This window comes from Peromyscus californicus, unplaced genomic scaffold (genome assembly GCF_007827085.1).
Source record: "Peromyscus californicus insignis strain IS unplaced genomic scaffold, ASM782708v3 Scaffold_8__1_contigs__length_139910024, whole genome shotgun sequence".
In the NCBI taxonomy this organism is placed as follows: Eukaryota; Metazoa; Chordata; class Mammalia; order Rodentia; family Cricetidae; genus Peromyscus; species Peromyscus californicus.
The window spans coordinates 71,333,762-71,355,862 of record NW_026294606.1 but is presented as its reverse complement, the minus strand read 5'-3'; the positions used below and the strand labels follow the sequence as shown (position 1 = coordinate 71,355,862).

The window sequence follows — 22,101 nt, the reverse complement described above, 5'->3', positions numbered from 1 at the left end:
AGCCTTCTTTCACTCTGTTTCACTTGAGATAATGTTCCAATCCCTAACAGCTGAACATTTACCTCCTGAAGAGGATGAAAATCTGGATTTGGGATGCTGAAAATCTGGTGCAATTATTGTCGTGTCTACTAAACCAGACTACAAAACATCATTTATTCATATTTTTAATTTTGGTCTTTGTTCATTTATAGGGGTTTGGCAAAAAAATTGCTTTATGACTTCTCCTGATTTTTCTATTCTCTCTGCCTCAGCTGCTCTATCACCCTGAGCAGCCTGGTTTATTCCAATAGGCATTTGGTTATTTCATTGCTCTGAGTAGGTGTTTCTTCTATGATGGCAGGAAAGGTCTGAACTGGATTTGCTGTGGGGGCCTGCCTGAGGCCCCTCTGGGAGTTTCCCCAGGACAGAGGCAAAGGATTACCTTGTCTGTCCCTTGTTGATCTACATTCGTTGGTCTAATATTTACCCTTTCCACACCTTCTGCATACTCCTGAAGGGAGGGGCATTCTGTTGTTGTTCCTAGAATAAACATTCTTTCTAGGAATGCCCTGTTTACATTCCCTTTTCAAATGACCTTACTTTCCACACCCAAAACATCTGACATTCCTCAAACCTTTTGAAATTATTTCTCTTATCCACATATCATCATGGTCATGAGACTCAACATTAATTATGTCCCTGATTCAATCATCAAAGGGTGCAGATCTTGCCTTTAGTGGCCTGATTATTCTTTTGCATGCTGCATTTGTGTTCTCAAAAGCCAAAGATTTGATTATTATCTGTCTAGCTTCTGAATTCGGGACCATTCTATTTACTGCGGAAGACAGCCTTTGTAAGAAATCCGTGAAGGATTCTTTCTCGCCCTGTATAACTTTTGTGAATGACTCAATTTTCTTTCCTGTTTCCTCAATTCTGTCCCATGCATTCATGGCTGCCATGTGGCATTGAATTAAGGTTTGGTTATCATATAAACATTGTCTTTGTATTTCAGCGGATTGGCCTTCTCCAAGAAGCTGATCCTGGGAAATGTCCACACCTCTAGCTCTCCACTGACTTTCTGTGATCTTAGCCTCATCTCTGTATCACATGTACCACGGCAGTTGTGCTCTGGGTTTCAAGACAGCAGTTACTAATTCTTTCCAGTGTTGAGGAATAATCCTATTACAAGTTGACCAGCAGTTTAACATTTGCTTTACATATGGAGAATGTATGCCATAAGATAATATAGCCTCCTTAAACCTCCTTAAATCTAACATTTCAACTGGAGTCCAATTAGTTTGTACACGTCCTTGATCAGGTAGTTGCTGTATGGTTACTGGATAAATTAAATTTGATTGTTTGAAAACAAGCTTTCTCTCTGTAACCTTACAATCCAATCCTGAAATAATTTCACCCTTAAATTCTTCTGTCTGAATCTGAATTTCTCTATAATTCATTTTAACAGGTTTTCTAAAGCTTTTGTCTTGGAACTTAAATTGACTATCTTTTAAAACAGTAAAATAAGGATAATTAAACAAATATGTATAATTGATGTTACATACATCCCATCAACATTAATCCTCTCATATACTTGTTCCATTTTCAGACTGCCTATTTTTTTTTTTTATTTTGCAGTACAATTCAGTTCTACATATCAGCCACGGATTCCCTTGTTCTCCCCCCTCCGGCCCCCCCTCACCTTCCCCCCAGTCCAACCCCCATTCCCACCTCTTCCAGGGCAAAGCCTCCCCCGAGGACTGAGATCAACCTGGTAGACTCAGTCCAGGCAGGTCCAGTCCCCTCCTCCCAGGCCGAGCCAAGAAACCCTGCATAGGCCCCAGGTTTCAAACAGCCAGCTCATGCCATGAACACAGGACCGGTCCCACTGCTTGGGTGCCTCCCAAACAGATCAAGCCAATCAACTGTCTCACCCATTCAGAGGGCCTGATCCAGTTGGTGACCCCTCAGCCATTGGTTCATAGTTCATGTGTTTCCATTCGTTTGGCTATTTGTCCCTGTGCTTAATCCAACCTTGGTCTCCACAATTCTCGCTCATATATACCCTCCTCATTCTCGCTAATTGGACTCCCAGAGCTCTACCCAGGGTCTAGCCGTGGATCTCTGCTTCCAGATCCCTCAGTAGTTGGATGGGGTTTCTAGCACGACAGTTAGGGTGTTTGGCCATCCCATCACCAGAGTAGGTCAGTTCGGGCTGTTTCTCGACCATTGCCAGCATAGACTGCCTAATGTTTTATCAAACAAAGACCACTATCCTTCCCTTGTAAAGATATTTCCCATTTTTTAATGTGGGAAATTTTTTTCTCTTGTAAGTAGTTTATCCCTTTAAGATATTTGATATCTTAATTGACTTACCAAGTCTGCATAGAACAGTAGAAGTCCGAGGGAATTTCAAAACAGCTACCTAGTGTTCGAGATGGGAATTCAGAGAGAGAGAGAGAGAGAGAGAGAGAGAGAGAGAGAGCCTACTACCTACCAGGAGAAGTTCTAGCTTGAGCCGTTTCGGGCCTGAGCCGCTTGTAGCACTGGCTCCTTTAAGCCTGAACCACTTGAGTTGGCAATCTGGCCGTAAGCAGCTCCAGCTGTGTTTAACCGCTTGTAGCTATGGTCAAGTGCAGCTCTGACTGCATGCAGCTGGATAGCCTGTAACTCCGGATGGGACTGGGGCCTCTAAACTCTGGTTTTTGCCACATGGGCACCAAATGTAGACAAAATTCTAAGCAGTCTTAATAAATTAGAAAAATAGAGACAAATACAGGGGTAATAACCGAAGAGATCAGAGAATTAGCCAGGAGCCACTGACTACCCTTTAGCTTACCACCAAGCCGTAGTTTCCCACATGAGAGAGAGCTTCTTCCTGCTTAACCTGCGCTTTTATTGTTTTCCTGTTCTGCCTTCTCATTGGCTCTAAGCCCAGCCACATGACTTCCTCGTCACTGCCTGTCTATACAGACCTCCAGGTCTCTATGGTTGGTACTGGGATTAATGGCTCATATCACCATGCTTGGATATGTCCTTGACCACACAGAGAATCTGCCTACCATGTGATCGGATTAAGGGCATGGGTTACCACCGCCTGACTCTGCTTATGGCTCGCTATGTGACCTCTGATCTTCAGACAAACATTAGTTATTAACATACAAATAAAGTCACATTTCAGCACAATTTAAATATCACCACATGTGTCTGTGTCTGTATCCCACTTGTGTGTGTGTGCATACCCAAAGAGACCAGAAGAGGGTGTCAGAATCCCTTGAGCTGGAGTTAGGCCTTTGTAAGGTGCCTGACATAAGGGCTGAGAACCTAACTCAGATCCTCTAAAAGACCAGGAAGCTCTCTATAGCTGAGCCATCATTCCCATCTCTTATTAGTATTTTCTCCTCCTTTGTATGTGAAGTGAGGATGACCTCATACTATGCATTAGGAAGTATTCTTCTCTCTTTTCTTGAAGAATATAGTTTCATCACTTTCTTCTCAAGAAAGATTTGCTAGTTTCTATCTTCGAAGGGGTAGGACCATTTTATCTAGGTTGTTGAGTGTACTAGAGTGAGTTATTTCTCATGCCCCGGTATTATTTTAATGTCTATAGAATCTGTGTCGCTATCATCCTTTTATTTCTGATATTGGTTTTTTTGTGTCTTCTCTCTTTGAGTCCTGGTCAAGCTCTCTAGAAATATAATGTATTGATCTTTAAAAATCAGCTTTTAGCTTCTTTGATTTTTTTCAATATTTTTCAATTCTGTTTGGAATTGATTTTTGTTCTTATATTAATTTTTCTGAATTCTACTTAGTTTAGTTTAATTTGTTTTGTTTGTAGGTCCTACCAGTTTTTAATTTTTGAAATTATTTTATGTATATGTGTGGTTTAGGCTGTATTCATGTCTGTACACCACCTGTATGTCTGATGCCTACGAGGCCAGAAAAGGGCATTGAATCTTCAGAATTAGAGTTGGACAGTTGTGAGCTACCATTTATGTGCTGTGAGTTGAGCCAGGTTCTCTGGAAGAACAGTCAATGTTCTTAACTGCTGAGCCATCTCTTCATCCCCAATTTTTTTAATTAAAAATATTCTTTGATAATTTCTTACATATATACAAGTGTCTTGGTCACATTGACCCACAGGTCCTCCTTCTCATTCATCCTAGCCATCCCAAACACATTCCCCTTTCACTTTCATGTCCTTTGTTGGTGTGTGTGTGTGTGCGCTTGTGTGTATGTGTATCTAACCCACTTAGTCTAGTTTGTGCTACTTCTCCACACCCATGGATTGCTAGTAGCTCATCAGCTAGGAGGAGAGGCTCATGAGCCCTTCCCTATCCATGATAAAAATATTGACTGGCTTGATCTTATACAGGTCCTATGGAGGCAACCATAGCTGTTGTGAATTCAGAGTGCAGTGGTTATATCATGTCCAGAAGACAGCATTTCACAGCATTACTCCATGCCCTCCAGTGTTTACATTCTTTCTGTTGATGGTCTCTTAGCCTTATGAGATGGATATCAATGTCTTATTTAGAGCTGGGTACTGAAGAGTCACTTATTCTTAGTACTTTAACTAGTTGAGGCCTGCATTGGCTGCTGCCCACTGCAAAAAGAAGCTTTTCTGACCAAGGTTTTGTTATGCCCAAATCTCAGGGACCCCCCAAAAGACCACCATGGAAACTGAATCCCGTATGTAAAAGCAAAGAGCCTTTATTTTCAAGCTCAGAGCTTAGACTGTCTGTCCCATGCAGCAGTGAGAGCAGAGAGCCCAGAACCCAGGCAGGGTGGAGTTTTTAATCATAGCAGAGGTTGGGGTGAATGGATTTCCAGGGTTCAGGACCCTGATTGGCTAACATTTGTCTAGGAGTTTAGGGGCTGTTTGGAATGTCAAGTATTTACTCTTAGATGCAGGCTCCACTGGGTAGGGTCAGCTTATGGCTTTTCCTGGGTAAAGGTGTTGGGCCTCTAAGCCTGTCATAGCAGCTGTGTGGTCAAGCTGTGTCTGTCCGCTCCCTTCCCCCTCCCCGCCCCACAGTTAAAAGCAGCTTTAACTTATGGATATAAACAGCAACCATTGGTGCTTGACAAAGTTTCAGCATTTCTACTTTGCCTATCACAATCCTCCAGCACCCTTTTAATGATTCTCACTATGTGTTATCGGAGCTCCCTTATGCCTTTTCCTTTGAGAAATTTTGTGTGGGCTTTGAAGGATGAAATTGTATAAAATGGCAGCCTCTTTTAAAAAATAATTCTTTGGAAAAACTCCCCACCACTGTAGAACCATATATAGTGTGATAACTCTGCCTACCCCCACACAAGTTAACACCAAGCTGCTAAAAAACTTAGATAAGTAATATATGCTTGATAAATAAAGTAATTTGATAATCAAAATTTATAAATTCCCAAGATCTACTCACGTTCACAGTAATATTTGTCTGGCTTCGTCTTTGCTCCTTTAAGCTTTAGTTATTTGGATAAACTAAGCTATTAAAAAAAAAAACCTGCAATATTCTATAATGGAGTATCTGATCCCCAAGGAAAGTTCTTTTTCTCAAGGTCAGGCATTTAGACAAAAGTCCCCATTTTCCCAGGGGCTTTAAGAAAGTTCCTGCTTGCTACAAAGGGAGTCATTTTCCTTATTCTGGCAAGAGGAATTTGTGGCCCTTCCATTAACATATGACTGTAAGTACCTATTAACTTGTCAAAGTCCATGCTAGCTCCCTCAGTCTCTGCTCCCGAGCCCCTCTTTCTAATCCTTTGAGAAATTATAGAGTATAATAAACAGGCAGCCACCCTGATTTACCCTCAGATTGTGTCAGTCTCCTTTCACTGACTCCTCACCTCCTCACCTCCTCTTTGGGACCTGAACCCTGCTGGAGCTGGTCTCTGTCACATAATGTCCTTTTGATGGATTCTTCTCTCAGTCATCATGATGTGACCTTCTTTTAACTTGAATTTACTTGATGGCTAATGATGTAGAACATTTTAAAAATAATTATTAGCTGTTTGTATTAACTCTTCTTTTGAGAGCCCTCTTTGAGTTCCATAAGCTATTTTTTAATTGGATTATTTTCTTGAATTTCTTGTTTAGTTTCTTGAGTTCTTTGTATATGCTAAATACTAATCCTGTCGGATATAAAGCAGGCAAAGATTTTCTCCCATTGAGTAGCATGCCTCTTCACTGAATTGACAGTTTCCTTTTACTTCACAGCCCTTAAATTTCATGAGATCCCGATTGTCAAATATTAGACTTATTTCCTGAGCTGTTGGTAGTCTGTTCAGAAAGTATGCATATGACTTAAAGCATATTTTCTACTTTCTTCTCTAGCATTTTTAAAGTTTCTAATCTTATTTTGGGATCCTTGATCCATTTGGAGTAGACTTTTGTGTGGCTTTAGAGATAAGGATGTAGTTTTATTTTTCTATATTTTCTATATGAAGATAGCCAATATTACCTGAACCATTTGTTAAAGATCCTGCTTTTCACCAGGTGGTGGTGATAGTGCACGCCTGCTTTTCACCGGGTGGTGGTGGTAGTGCACGCCTTTAATCCCAGCACTCAGGAGGCAGAGGCAGTTGGATCTCTGAGTTTGAGGCCAGCCTGGTCTACAGAGTGAGTTCCAGGACAGGCACCATAGTTACAGAGACCCTGTCTCAAAAAAAAAAAAAAAAAAAAAAGATTCTGCTTTTCTATAGTGTATATTTTCAGTGTCTGTTAAAATTTGTCTTGTCTTGTCTTCTACTCTACTCTACTCTACTCTACTCTACTCTACTCTACTCTACTCTACTCTATTCTATTCTTTTCTTCTGTACTCTATTCTATTCTATTCTATTCTATTCTATTCTATTGATCTTCACGTCTGTTTATGCCAGAACCATGCTGTTTTTATTACTATGGCTCTATAGTATAGCATGAAATCAGATATGCTAATAACTTTAGTGATATTCCTTTGCTCAAGACTACTTTAGTTGTCTGGGGTCTCTTATACTTCCCATATGAATTTTAAGATTTTTTTTCCACTGTGAAGCATATCATTGGAATTTTTATTGAGATTGCTGCATCTGTATATTGCTGTTGACAGGATGGGCATTTTCACTATATTAATGAATGTCTTCTCTAATCTCTAATTTCTTTCTTTAGTGCTTTAAGGTTTCTATTGTAGAGACCTTTCACGTCCTTGATTAAGTTTATTCCAAGGTTTTGCTGTTATTATTATCCTTACTGTTTTCTGAGACTATGGTGAGTAGAACTGTTTCTGTGATTTATAGCTAAAAACGCCTAGATGAAGAAATCAGAGAAATCTCAAATAAATAACTTAATAATATACCTTAAAGCCAAGCAGAAGCAAAAACAAGCCAAACCCCAATCAGTAAATGGAATGAAATCATTAAGCTGAGGACAGAAATTAATTTAAAAAACAAACAACAAGGAACCAATGAAACAGACTTGGTTCTTTGAAAATACTAATAAAATTGGCAAACCCTGAACCAAACTTACCAAAAGAAAGACAGAAGGACCTCATTAGTAAGATTAGAGATGGAAAGAGAACCATTACAACAGATACAAATGAAATTCACAAAATCACTAGGTCTTACCTTAACAAACATATAGTCCACTAAATCACAAAATCTTATAGAGATGGATTATTTCTGGATGGATATGACCAAGATGAGATAAATAAAAATCTTTAATAAGCATTGAGATGAAAGCAATAATTAAAAATCTTCCAACTTAAAAAAAAAACCCTCAGGTTCAGATAGATTTACTGGTGAATTATACCAGATCTTCAAGGAATACCTGAACTTCTCAAATTATTCCATTAAAAAAACAAAAGAAAAGAACATTATAAAATCTTACAAAGCAGATACCAAAACAGATAAAAATATAACAAAAAGAAAATTATAAGCCAATTCTCAGATCAATGTAGTTACAAAAATTCTCAGCAAAATTCCTGCAAACTAATTTTAAGAACACATCAAAAGGATTATTCACCATGATCAAGTTGTGTTTATTCTAGAGATACAAGAATGGTTTAATACACATAAACCAATAAATATTACAAATTATGCAATTGAACTTAAGAATGGAAACCACATAGCTATCTGGTTAGATGCAGAAAAGATATCTGACAAAAATCCAACATCCCTTCCTGTTAAAAGTCCTGAATAAACATGGATTTGAAGAAATGCATCACAACATAATAAATGCTATGTATTATTCTTAAATTTCTTCCTTGATTTCTTTAAATAACACACTGTTGAATGAATGCATCTGTAATCTGATTTTTATATGTTCTAGAATTTCTCTGTTGTTGACTTATGGTCTTATTTTGTGATCAGATAGAATATAAGGAATTATTTCAGCTTTTCTGTATTTGTTGAGAATTGCCTTGTATCCTAGTACACAATCTACTTGTAGAAAGTTCCATGGACTGCTTTAAAAAAAAAAAGTATATTCTGCAGTGTTTGGATGGAATGTTATACAGATGTCTGAAGTCTATTTGATCTGTATCATTTAATTTTTATATTTCTTTGCTTATTTTTGTTGGGAAGACAAGTCAATTATTGAGTAATGTAATTATTGAGAGGAAGTTATTGAAGTAACCCACTTCCATTGGCTAGAGTTAGTCTGTGATTTTATATCAATGTATTTGTTTTATGAAATTGAGTGCACTTGTATTTGGAGCATATTATATTGTCCTCTTGAGAGATTGTTCCCTCAGTAACTATGAAGTGACCTTCTTTCTCTTTTGTCACTAGTTTTGGTTGAAGTCTTATTTTGTCAGATATTAAAATCATTTCCTAGGCCCATTTGCTTAAAATGGTCTGTTGGTCTTTTATGGTGAGATGAATTATGTGGGGGCAGGAAATGGATAATGGTTTATGCTTTTTAATCCAATCTTCTAGTTTGTGCCTTTCAATTGGAGAATTCAAACCATTAAGATTCAGAGTTGTTACTGAGAGTTGTGGATTATCTGTGTCATTTTGTTAATTTCATAGTATATGGCTTCTTCCTCTTCCTCTGTTTGATCATAGTCTAGTTGCTCTGACCTATGGATGCATTTGTTTTTTCTCAAAGGGTTCCTTCAACTATCTTCTGTGGTCAAACTATTGTTAAAAGATTTTAATTTTCCTTCTCTTTCTAGTTTCTTAAGGTCATTAGATTGAGAACTTCCATCTTTTCTAGAGATTAATGCTATAAATTTCCTTTGAGCACTGCTTTTACTTATTTACACTTTATATTTTTTGGTTTTTTGAATTATGTATTGGCTATAAAAAACATTCCCTTTTTTGTTGTTAAGATTTACTTATGTATGACTATTTTGCCTGAATGTGTGTATGTGTACCACCCGTATGTGCAGTGCCCTCAGTGGTCAGAAGAGGGTATCAGATCTCCTGGAACTGGAATTCCAGAGAGTTGTCAAATGTTGTCAGGGTCTGAGACTCAAACCTGGATCCTGTGCAAGAGCAATAAATGCGCTTAACCACTGAATCAACTCTCCAGACCTTGATTTCTTTTTCAACTTTTTTGACTCATTCACTCATGGATGAGGATTTTCCAATTATCTTTTTTATTTTCCTTCTTGTTTACTAATAGTTTTTATTACTAAAGTGTTAATTGCTTTTGGAAATTTGGACAGGTATTTCTGGCATTGAAGTTTGAACCTATAACCACAGTACTTTTCTTCCTGCTTGTCCCTCTTGTGTTCATTAATTACTGTTTCCTTTGTTTTCTTTTGGCTTGATTAATTTAAAATATTCCATTTGTCCTATGACCTTGGTATACTTATATGCTCTATTCTCCTTTTAATGAATAATCTAGAATAATCAGTATGCATGTTGACTATTAATTTCTTTGTGACTTCCCAGACAATAAATACAATGTCCTTAATTTTTTTGCTTTATTTGTCTGCCTTTTATGTTAATGGATTGAATTGTTTCCTTGCGAAATTCATATGGCTATCTGTGTAGCCAGTTTATCATCACTGTGACAAATTACCTGACCTAAACAGCCTAGGGAAAGATTTATGTTGGTTTGCCTTTCAGTGCATGTGAGTTGGACCCCTTCCTTTGGGCCTCTGGCAAAGCAGTGCATTCCTACATACTTATATGCAGAGGAAAAATGCTACTTACCTCAGGGTAATCTGGGAAGTAAGGATGGGTGTAGGTGTGGCTGGCCTTCCCTTTTATGAGCATACCTCCAATAGCCTAACTTATTCCTACTAGTCCTCACCTGAAAATTCTACCACTTCCCAATGGCCAAGGACCAAGCTTTCAACGAATGAACATTAGAAGACATTTAAGATCTAAATCATAACAAAGTTCTAATCTCCAAGTGTCTCAGAATGTGACTTTACTTGTAAATAGAATCATTGTCTATAAACTGAAATTAAGAGCATTTCTTCCTAGATTCCATTGTTTCAAGCCCTATGCTTTTATTACTAGAATTTTCAACTGTGGTTTCTGTGCTTGAACTTAAGCAAAGGTATGCATAGCAAACTACCAGTAAGTATTTATTAAATTAATCAAGCACCCAAGGAATTTATCATGTTGGCATCTGTTGACAGAGCATAATGAGGAGAATTGGAAATAACTATGGAGTCAAAAGACCTAGAGATGAATTTTAACATCAGGATTTCTTACCTATATAATAGAGCTTAAACTGACCTATCGTTTGACACCTAACAAGAAGAATGAAAAGGACCAGCTTTTTTCTACTTTAGAAAAAGAGAATATAGATCAAACATTTTTTTGGAGCTGGGGGTGTTGCCCAGTTATTAGAATCCTTGCCTAGTGTGCCCAAAACCCTGGGTTCAATCCCAGCACTTTAGAAATAGATGATGATGCATGCCAGTAATCTCAGCTAGGACTTGGGAGGTGGAGGCAGAAGAATCAGAAGTTCAGGATCATTTTCAACTCCATTGCTAGTTGGGAGCCAGCCTGGGGTATATGAAAACTGATCTCAGAGAGACAGGAAAACTACTGCCTTGTTTGTGATTCTGCGGCTGTCCTCTTTGCAGTTTTCATTTACATTAAATTATCCTCTTCAGTATTCCAATTTTCCAGAGCTTTCTGTTTTCATACATAGTCTGCTGACTACATTGCTGTTAGGCTTATGGCACAAGGGAAACATCATGGAGAAGGGCATGACTGAGAAAGCTATTTACTTATGGCAGCTAAGAAGCAAAAGCAAAAAAAGAAGATGCAGGCTATAAGTCCTTCAGAGGCACTGTCCCTCCTCCAAGACACTTCCTCAAACTAGGGCCCACTTAGCACAATCTATTCAGAATTAAAATCCCTCAATGGATTAATCTCTTGATGAAGTTTCAGAACTCTCATAATCCAGTCACTTCTGAAAAGCCCATCAGTTATCAGCCATTTCCTCGATACATGAACCTGGGGATGGAGGATTTCATAATGGACAGTAGCAGATAACATGACAGATGGAGGAAGTATAAGATTGTTATAATCATCCCCAACATCTTGGAATGCCAGGTACTGTGATGTGCTACACATGGATTAGCTTGTTTAATCCTTGAAGAACTACATTTTCCTCCATTTTGCAAGGAGCATTTGAATATGAAGCCAGTGAGATCTGCTTAATGGAATCATGCTCATTTCTTAACTTTTTATGTAAAAAACATTGAATTACTAAGGATTTTACATGACAAAAAAGTATAATCAAATTGGCATTAGTTTGTTTGTATTAGTCAGGGTTCTCTAGAGGAAAAGAATTGATAGAATGACTATATATATATATATATATATACACACACACACACACACACACACACACACACACACACACACACACACATATATATATAAATATATGGGATTTATTAGAGAAGTTGGTTTACAGGCTTTGATCTAGCTAGTCCAAAAATGGTGGTTTCCTGACAGCAAGGCCAAGAACCCAGTAGTTCTTCACTCCACACAGCTGGTTGGCTCAGCTGCTCTTCAGTCTATGTTGGAATCTGAAGAAGTAAGCTATAATACCAGTGAAAAAATGCCTCAGCAGGAGGACAGGTGAACTTGCTGGAGAGTGAGAACAAGCAAGCAAAAAGCAAACGCTCCCTTCTTCTGTGTCCCACCAGGAAGTAAGGCCCAGATTTAGGGTGGGTCATTCCACCTCAAATGATCAATCAAGAAAAATCCCACACAGGTGTGCCAGATGCTTGAGTTTTAGTTGATTCCAGATGTAGTTAGGTTAACAATGAAGATTAGTCATCACAAATCCATCCCTCATTGCTGTGGGATGTTCTGTATGGCAAATGTGTTGCTGATTAGTCAATAAATAAAGCACTGATTGGCCATTGGCTAGGCAGGAAGTGTAGGCGGGACAACAGGAGAATAAAGCTGGGAAGTGGAAGGCTGAGTCAGACACTGCCAGCTGCCACGATGACAAACAGCATGTGAAGATACCGGTAAGCCACGAGCCATGTGGCAAGGTATAGATTAATGGAAATGGATTAATTTAATCTGTAAGAACAGTTAGCAAGAAGCCTGCCTCGGCCATACAGTTTGTAACCAATATAAGTCTCTGTGTTTACTTGGTTGGGTCTGAGGGGATGTGGGACTGGCAGGTGATAGAGATTTGTCCTGACTGTGGGCCAGGCAGGAAAACTCTAGCTACAAATGGCGTCCAACGTGGGGCCAGGCGGAAAACTCTAGCTACACCTCATCAGCTTGACACAATCATAGCTCCTTAAGTCATGATTTATTTTCAAATGAAAACAATAACCAGGTCATAATTATGCCTAACATGATATAACTATCTCACATACAACTACAAACACATTATATATTTTAGAATACGTAGCAATGTCTCTTGAGGGACATCATTTGAGTATCTTATAACTTAAATATAATAACCATTGATACTATCTCAATTGATGTTACATTACATGATAAAATGAGGAAAGAAAACACCAATGCCTGCTTGAAATGTATATATGTATATATGCACATTCTTTTTGTATAATTTATTTATTTGTATTTTATGTACATTGGTGTTTTGCCTGCATGTATGTCTGTGTGAAAGTGTTGGATTCACTGGACCAGGAATTACAGACAGTTATGAGCTGCCATGTGGGTGCTGGGAATTGAACCTGGGTCCTCTGGAAGAGCAGCCAGTGCTCTTAGCTGCTGAAATATCTCTCCAGCCCCCACAAGTACATTCTTAACAAAATATGACAGAAAAATTCATGTCAGTTATAATCCTTGTTTCTGCAACTGGTCACATGACCTTAGTTGGTAGTTATAGCTACCTTCCTCTACTACCCATTTTATATTTCCCTCACTCTCAGCAAGCACCTCAGCAGGACTTGGCTCTTTCCCTAAGTAACCCACACCTACATTCCTGAAGGGTCTGTGCCCTTTGTCATCCTGCCTGGATTAGGTTATTGTAGTTTTCCACTAATTTTAATCACAGGATATAGTAGCACCAAGAGATGTCCTAAAGGATCTCCTACACTTCAAACATAATCTTTCTTACCTCCATTGTGGAAAAGCAATTTCCCCTGGAAATCTGGACCAATCACCCCTCCTGACACTGTTATTTCTTTCTTAGCCTGTTGGCTCAAGGGCATCAGAAGCCCAAAGTGGCCAAAGGGAAACCTAAGCTTCCAGTTCAATGTAATGTTTATTGTGTCTCGTTGCAGGAACACTCCCCTCTCTGAAACCAAAACTTCTAGGCCAGCAGGTTTAAGATAAGCAGAATAGAAGCACAAATTTTCCTAGTGGATCACTGAGGGTGATAGTGAGTGGAACCATTCCATTTTCCACCCCGTGATTCCTGTACTCGTGAATTGTGGCTATGTGAGAAACCCTACCATATATTGGATGCTGATTCAAAGCTTATACTGCCTTCTAGAAAATTTGTCTCCCCATCCTCCAGACTACTGCCACCTACTTGGCACTAACTTTGTCTTCTGAAGGCCATTCTGTCTTCTATCAAGCTAGCTGCTTCAGGATATTGAGGAACATGGTAAGACCAATGGGTCCACTGTCACACTTCTGTGGCTATGAAGTGACATTCCTTGGTCAGAAGCAATACTATGTGAAATACCATGACAGCGGATATAGCATTCTCTAAGTCTTCAGATAGTGATTGTGGCAAAAGCATTATGTGCAGGAAAGGCCTTAAAGAGTTGTCCTTTCTATGATGTAAGTGGTCCAATGTAGTCAGCCTTGCCGACTGATCACCCTGAGTAATGCTACCATATCTGGACTCAGTGTTTGTAGTTGTATGTGCTGTGGACAGATCTGGTGCTCAGGAGCTGCTATAGCCAGATCAGCCTTGATGAGTGGAAGTCTATGTTGTTGAACCCATGTATGTAACCTTCATCTCTGCCACCATAGCCACTTTGTTCATAGGTCCATGGGGCAGTGGCAAGCATGGCTGGGGAAAGAGGCTGGCTGTCCACAGAATGGGTCATCTTATCTATGATTACTGAGTTACTCCTCTGCTGAAGCCACAGCAAATGCTTTTGATGAGCATTTACATGGGACACAAGTATCTTCACATCCTTTGCCCATTTACAGAGCTCTGTCCACACACTTCTTCCCCAGATGTCTTTCTCACCAATTTTCCAGTCATGTTCTTTCCAAGTTCCTGACCATGCAGCCACTCCATTGGCTAGAGCCCGTGAATCAACGAACAATCACACATCTGACCGATCCTCCTTCCAAACAAAATGTCTGCTGCCCAAAGTTCTGCCCACTGTGAAGATTTCTTTTCTTCAGTGTCTTTCAAGGTTTTCCCAAAAATAGGTTGTAAAGCTGCAGCTCATCCATACAAATTACTTCCCCTTTGGGCAATGGTGGTGTACACCTTTAATCTAAAACCTAAATAAATAAATAAATAAATTTCTTCATCTTCTTAAACTCTTGAAAGGCCCAACTTAGGTAATTTCTCTAGAATTTACCATGATTTTTCATTAGTGACAGCACCTCCAACATTTTTTATAACAATAAATAAAAGATGACAAATCCCCAAGTGAAAGCAGTGTTAGATAAATTCAGTAAATTTGTTTGTTTGTTTTTGTTTTTCAAGACAGGGTTTCTCTGTGTAACAGAGTCCTGGCTGTCCTGGAACTTGCTTTATAGACCAGGCTGGCCTCGAACTCACAGAGATCCTCTTGCCTCTGCCTCCTGAGTGCTGGGATTAAAGGCATGCACCACCATGCCCAGCTCGAATTCAATAAATTTTAAAACATTATTTTTGATTATTTTATAATTGCCTGATATTTTAAAAGTTGGTATTTATCTTTTTATTCAGTTTCTAAAATGATTTAGCTAGTGTTTTAATCCAGTAAGATAACAATTTTGTGAAAATAATTATTCAAATTGCTGAATAATATGAATAAGGTTTTACTGTCAATGGAAAGCCACAACAGTATTTTCCCCCATGACTATTATACCAAACTCCTTTAAAATCAAGCATTGCCTTTTCTCCCCCTGGTGACCTAGTGGTAATGTTCTGAGTGTTTTATGTCGGAGACCTGGATTTCATTCCTATTCTCGTTATCTCTCTCCCTGGGGCTGCATTGCATAAAATAAGAAATAAAATCACTGTCCTGCATCCTCATTGCCATCGGCTGTACCCTTGTCAGATTTCATAAGCTAAGCTAGATGGGCCTGGTTAGTATTGGGTTGGAAGACCTCAAAGGAAACAAAGTCCATGAACCACAACATCTATGCAGCTGGCCTTTCATCTTCCAAGAAACTGTGTCTTTTAGTTCTTACTATACTTTTCTCTCTACTGCTTGATTGATTTGTTTGCTCTAGGAATAGGGCAAGTAAGTGCTTTTTTCAGTCATTTAAATGGACACATTTGTTTTATTTTGCTTTACAAATTTAAAAGCCTCTTTGGTTTGGAAGATACTTGGTCATAATTTTTAAAAGAAAGTGTCCCAACTAGCAATATTTTTTATTGCAAAGAAGTACTTGTTCAGAAGTTTATCATTTACCTCTAATTTGTTTATTTGTTCTGTTTGAGAGTTTCTACTTTGCTTTATAAATGTAGCAAGACATGAAATTATTTTCAGAACACAAATATAACTGTAACAATCCAAAATTATAATCAGTTTATCTTTTTTTAAGTTACGTTAGAACATACTCTGTAATACTGAGATTTAACTTAAGGCAGTTTCAAATATCAACAATTTTAAGTTCATCCATGTGGGTATGTCCTTTCCAAGGGATGCTCCTCTGAGAATACACACACACACACACACACACACACACACACACACACACACACACACACATCCATACATTCTCTAACACACTGAACCCTTTCCTCCCTCTTTTGTTCTTTTTCTTCCCACCATTTCCAACTGACATTTTCTATATTACCTCAAAACTTCTCGCTGATTCCAAAACACAGGAGGCTAATGTCCTAATCTCCTTACTTCCTGCAATGTGACACCTTGAAAACTAATCCTAGGAAACACAACTGTCTTCCTCAGTTTTCCTCTCAACTATATACGCAAGGGGAGGCTTTGGAAGAACCCCCAGCTTCTGTTTTCGGGTGCTGGAAATAAGAGCACCGTCCTGAGTACTCAGTGGTGACTGGTGGTGGCACTTACTTTGCTCTTACTATACTTATTTCTCCTCAGGATGATTTTTAAGCTAGTATTAGACTCTCAGAATTGTATCAGTCAGTTGAAGATGGATGGCCTAGTCTTCTTTATGAAATAAGAGTGGCCATTTGTTTGTATTATGGAGTGTTCCAGAATGGATGTAATTTTTAAAATGGTATCTTATATACTGTGCCATCATATGTTACTGTATTGTTAGCATTATTGCTAAGGTTTTCTATATGTCATCATTGATTTTTGTTTTCAGTAAGCAGCTTTTCAAATATCTTATAGTTATGCACTTTAAACCAACTCTCTGTATCAAAATTTTAGAATACCATAGAGAGTTGTGTACTGGTAGATTTTTTTTTTTTCAACTGTTTCTTTGGAGGGAAGGAACCTTGATTTGTAGCACTGTTGCGCTTCAGTGGCTTGCTTTCTCCCCTGTCAGCAGAAAGCAGTGTTGGAAGAGCTGCCTGGTCACTGCTTTTTTCCCTCCTACAGACACAGTTTGCAGACATCCTTAAAGGCATCACCATAATGAACTGTAGCTAAATAAGAGTGCACCCTAATCTAGACATTGGAAAGGCTCCAAGTCTGAAGTATTTTGAGCATCGTGCTCAGAGTCTCCGGTGAGGGCTCGACCCTGTGACACTTCTCTATGAGAACATTGGAAAGTGCAACCCTCTGAACTAAGCATTTTGGTCTCAAGTATTTTGCAGATGAGATATTTGACACTTTCTTCTTCTTTTAGTATAAGTTAATTTTAAGTTTATCTAATTTAATGTTTAATTTTGGCTGTATTTAACAGAATCAAAAAGTTTTTGCAAATGGTTGATATATTTAGGCTCCAGCATACCATCACTCTTTGAGAGAATTTGAGTTTTTTACCTCAGTTAAAACAAATGTGTGTAAGCTTCAGGGAAGTATACAATTTCCACCATAAATTTAATTCAGTCATTTCCTAGTCTCTGTAACCATCTGCAAAATTATTTACTTTAAGTGTTTATGAGTTTGTGTAGATTATTTTCCTGGTGTTATTTAGAGGGCATAAATACCAGTCTGTTTATTGCTTTTTTTTGTTATCTATTATTCTGAAGATGCCACTCTTACCTTTCTGTTAGTTGACTAGTGCAATTTGACTAGCACAGTGATTTTTAACCTGTTAAACTGAGTATCAGTTTCCATGCTTAAAAAAGAACAAGTTTGTAAATGCTTGTCAGGAAAGTATGAGGGCCTAAGGTTAATTCACACACATAAAAACACATTATGTTGTTACCCAGTCATGGTGGCATACCCTTGCAGTCTCAACCAGCCTAGCCAGCTGGCAAGCTCCAGGTCCCTTAACTCAAAAAACAGTAAATGGCTACTGAAGAATGGCACCCAAGGTTGACCTCTGGGATCCACACACATACACAAACACAAACACACATATGCATGTGTAAAAAGATACAAAACCTGAGAACACTGCAGTATTAATGAGACATTTTTGTCTGAAGATCTTATGAAATTTTTGTTGTTTTGTTTTGCTTAAGGTTTTTTAATGTAATTAGACGATGAAAGCGGAAGTTTCCAGTGATGGGACTCAGCATTTATCCTAGCAGTCAACTCTTTGGTCATTTGGTTTTTCGTGACAGAGTTTCTCTATGTCACAGCCCTGGCTGGCCTGGAACTCACTCTGTAGACCAGGCTGGCCTGGAATTCATAGAGATCCACCTGCCTCTGCCTCCTGAGTGCTGGGATTAAAGGCATTCACCACCACCAGGCCCAGCACAGTCAACTCTTTGTATTCATCCTTGGCAATATCAGCTTGCTACTTAACACTTACTAATTAATCTTTCAAGAAAATTGTTTTTCTAAAATATATCTCCTAAAATACTTTTTTCCCATTTCAGAATAATTTGTCTGTGCTGATTTCAGTTCCAGAATATCTGTCTTTTGCCAAAACATAAAAATTTGAATTTTGCCTATTAGAAAAATGATATATATTGTGTATTTGTGTTTTAAATTATAGATACTTATTCAAGTAAAGAATATAGAAAAAAGGGTGAAACTTTTAGTATAGAATTGGTATAAGTAAGTTCACCCCAGTAATTGCATGACACTATTAAAATGCACTCTGGAGTTCTTTGGATCACCAAGATGGAGAAGATCATTCATGTGAGGGTTTAAGAAATTGGAGTGCCTACTCATTACATGTTTTGTGTTCTTGTTTCATTAAAATCCTATTTGGAGTCTTTTAAAAATCACTTCTTGTGAAGATTAAGTCCCTGTATTTTCACAACTTTGTCAGAGATATAACAAGTATGATAGCCGATTGCATAATTTACCAGTTTTCTCAGTTTTTCCCAACAAATTCCTCATTTCAAGTTCTTCTTTGCCCAGAGCCTCTAGGAAGTCCATCACCAGTCTTTGAGCACCATCCCTTTCCCTAAAGAAATGGGTATGTGTTATCTGAGAATGCCCCTCAGTCTCTAGAGGACAAGACAACCATTGACAATTAGCCTCTCTGATGGCAGGTAATCCTGGGACCTCAGCATCACTTAAACTACCTCTCTCTAGCCAGATGTGCAGTCACTCCCTTTGAAAGTCCTGGTTTCTAAGCAGGACCCAAGAGTCCACAGACCTTGACCCCTTTCCAATTCTGAGAACTTTGCCTTGATTTTTCTCTGTTACTGAATTTATATTCAGAATTTATTTTCTAATACTTCTTTCTTCAGCCAGGAATGGTGGTGCACGCCTTTAATCCCAGCACTTAGGAGGCTGAGGCAGGTGGATCTCTGTGAGTTTGAGGCCAGCCTGGTCTACAAAGTGAGTTCCAGGATGGCCAGGATTATTACACAGAGAAACCCTGTCTCAAAAAACAAAAATCAAAAAACCCAAACATTTCTTTCTTCACATACAAATGAAATCTAATGGATGTTTTGCAACTAAGGGCAGGGATTTTTCTATACTGTGACATGTTTCATTGTAACCAGAAGAATGTAGAATACAGTGAGGTTTCCTATTCTGCTGTATTAACTAACTCATCTTGTTACAGTAGCTTTCTTTGGATAAAAAGAAAATAGGTATAGTCTTGGCTTGAGAATTTTACAGAGTAGGATATAAAGCAGAAGCATAGAACAAAGTGTACATTTGTGTGTATACAAGACTTACATCCTAGTTTACACAGACAGCATTTGTACATATTTTAATAAAATACTATGAGAATAATATGTGTATGTAAAGGTGAAAGAGACAGACACTTTTTAATTTTACAAAGATTAATGTGATTATTAATGGTTTATCTCTGTCTTATTCCACTGTCTAATACTCCCTAATGTCATCTTCAGTTTAATAATCTCATACAAAAACTATTTCACACAACACAAAGGTACCTACTCTTTATGCCATTACTCTTGTGGTGATTATTGACTTTAATTTTTTAAATATAAGCTTATTTTTCTCTTAGAAACTGTGTATAATGGAAATAGTTTATAAGTAATTTTAAGAATGCCAGGATAATATTGAAAGTCTTTTTTTTTATTCATTTTACATACCAACCACAAATCCCCCTCTTATGCCTCCTGCTCCCCCACCCCTGCCTTCCCCAACCCCAACCCACCTGTCATCCTCTCCTACCAAGGGGTAAGTTTTCCCATGTGGGGGACAGCTAAACCTGGTACATTCAGTTGAGGCAGGACTGAGCCCCTCCTCCCTGCATCAAGGGTGAGCAAGGTGTCTGACCATAGGTAATGGGATCCAGATAGCCAGCTCATGAGCCAGGGATAGATCCTGATCACACTGCCAGGGGCCCTTCAAACAAACCCAGCTACACAACTCTCTCCCATATGTAGAGGGTCTAATCCAGTCCCATGCAGGTTCCATAGCTGTCAGTCTAAAATTTGTGAGTGAGTTCTTGTGAACTTGGTTCAGTTGTCTCTATAGATTTCCCCATCATGATCTTGACCCCTCTTGTTCATATAATTCCTCTTCCCTCTCTTTGACTGGACTCCCCTCAGCCTGGTGTTTGGTTGTGGATCTCTGCATCTGCTTCCATCAGTTTTTGGATGAAGGCTCAATCTACCTCAAGACCCAATGATACCACTCTTGGGCATATACCCAAAGGATGCTCAATCATACCACAAGGACACTTGCTCAACTATGTTCCTAGCAGCATTATTCATAATAGCCAAAACCTGGAAGCAACCTAGATGCCCTGCAATTGAAGAATGGACAAAGAAAATGTGATACGTATACACAATAGAGTACTACTCAGCTGTAAAAAAACAATGACATCATGAAATTTGCAGGCAAATGGATGGAACTAGAAAATATCATCCTGAGTGAGGTAACCCAGACTCAGAAAGACAAATATGGTATGTACTCACTCATAAGTGGATACAAGATGTAAAGCAAAGGATAATCAGACTACAGCCCACAGCTCCAGAGAATCTAGCTAACAAGGAGGACCCTAAGAGGGACACACAGATCACCTTGGGAAGAGGAAACAGAGGAGATCTCCATTAGTAAACTGGGGTTGAGTGGGGTATGAAGGGGAGTAGACTGGGGATGAGCAGGGTGTGGGGGGGCGGGAAAATAGAGGGGAGGGGATAGGGGATGAGAACATGAGAGAACGGGATGGTTGGATGGTTGAGCTGGGGGAGGGATGGAGTAGGAGAGCATTGAAAGAGATATCTTGATAGAGGGAGACATTATGGGGTAAGGGAGAAACCTAGTGCTAGGAAAATTCCCAGGAATCTACAAAGAAGACCCCAGATTAGACTACTAGCAATAGTGGTGAGGGTGCCTGAACTGGCCTACCCTGGCAATCAGATTGGTGGATAATTAAGTCTTTAAAGTGAGTCTTTTTTGTTAAGCCTGCATGTTGACTGACTTATAATTAATGACTGCACCTTGAATCTTACTACATCTGTGTGCTTTGAAATATGAGAACACACCCTATTTTATAACAACTGATCTGCTACTTGTTGTACAGCAGTGCTTCTAACTTTCCTAATGCTAGGATCCTGTAATACAGCTCCTCATGCTGTGGTGACCCCAACCATAAAATGGTTTCACTGCTACTTCATAACTGTCATTTTGCTATGTTACAAATTGTAAATATCTGATATTCGGGATGTCTGATATGTGACCCCAAAGGGCTGCGACTCAGAGGTTAAGAACCGCTGTTCTAGACATGTTACTGATTAACTGAATGCTATTTTCTTGTTTTTCTTCTATATTTCCAATGAACACTTACAATAAACAAAACAGGTACTTAAGTAAATTATATTTTATTTTTGCAAAAGGGAAGTAAATCATAGAAGACAAATCATACTGTATTAAGTGTTTTCTAGAAGTGTAATTTTCATAGTATTTTAAAATATAAGTGAAACAAACCTGTAGAGAAGCAGAGCCTTTTTTTTTTTCTTTTGACTTTTCAAAGCCTACATTTACCAGTCATTGGACAGTGCTAGCCCTTAGGGGTTACTTAGTAAGCTGATTTTCTTCCCACCAAAAAAATTCCACATTTGCATCTGTTACTCCCTTTCAT

At 38.6% G+C, this 22,101-nt stretch overlaps 1 protein-coding gene across 1 annotated transcript in view; it reads left to right on the top strand.

Annotated features, from left to right (window-relative positions):
• The window catches only part of Dnajc1 (DnaJ heat shock protein family (Hsp40) member C1), a 218,729-nt gene that overhangs the window by 134,681 nt on the left and 61,947 nt on the right, over positions 1-22,101 (top strand). The gene's annotated exons all lie outside the window — the stretch shown is intronic.